This window comes from Wasmannia auropunctata, unplaced genomic scaffold, assembly GCF_000956235.1.
Source record: "Wasmannia auropunctata unplaced genomic scaffold, wasmannia.A_1.0 LD336106.1, whole genome shotgun sequence".
NCBI lineage: Eukaryota > Metazoa > Arthropoda > Insecta > Hymenoptera > Formicidae > Wasmannia > Wasmannia auropunctata.
Genome location: NW_012026784.1, coordinates 399,919 through 400,782, shown reverse-complemented (window position 1 = coordinate 400,782; position 864 = coordinate 399,919).

The window sequence follows — 864 nt, the reverse complement described above, 5'->3', positions numbered from 1 at the left end:
TAGTCGCGATTTTGTGCCGACATCGCCGCTCGATGGCCCGCGCTCGCCGATTTGGCTCGCTCGCCTGTAAACGACTCAACGAATCGCGGGGCTCGACCGCGGCGCCGATCTCCCTATGAGATTCAAAGGCGACGCGGTTGAGCCCGCGCAAACAAAGCCTTACCGCCCCTATCTTCCGGAAGATTCCACTGACCGACAAACAACTGGGACAAACAACTGACAAGGGAAGTTTGCAAACCCGAAAATTCAGAAAAATCTGACTCTTGGTGTAAAAGTAAAGCAGTTCATCCGTAGCATGAAACTATTTTTCGTTGGTGCTCAATTCCGTTTTGAAGGGATGAAACCACCCCTTGAAAAAAATCAATTTTTTTCTTCCGACGTGAATATCGTCGAAACTATGAGAGATAGAAAAAAATGTTTTAGATCAAAGTTAAATGGCATGAAGTGAACTTTTTGATAGTAGTAACAAAAAAATTTTTTTTAAATTTTTTTTAATGTTTCCCCCACTACTTCACATGTTTTTTTTTTAATTTTTAAATTTTTTTTGTGACCAAATTAAAGGTTATTTTAATACGAATTCAACCATGTGTGATAAAGTTATTTTCCAAAGTATCATTTTCGAGGAATAATTACAAACGCCTCTATGCGCACACCATATCCGTACTCGCTTACGCTGCGCGCACCCAGCAATTTTTCACGTAGCACATTCCGCTCGCATTTTTTGCATTTAACAAGGGATAAAAATGAAAGAAAATCTATTTCCGCAATATTCTGCGAATGCTTAACTATGAATCGTTTTTATCGCGTACGGCTAGACAATGCTTACGAAAGCAAAATTTTAATGTCGTAAGATCAAGTCAAATA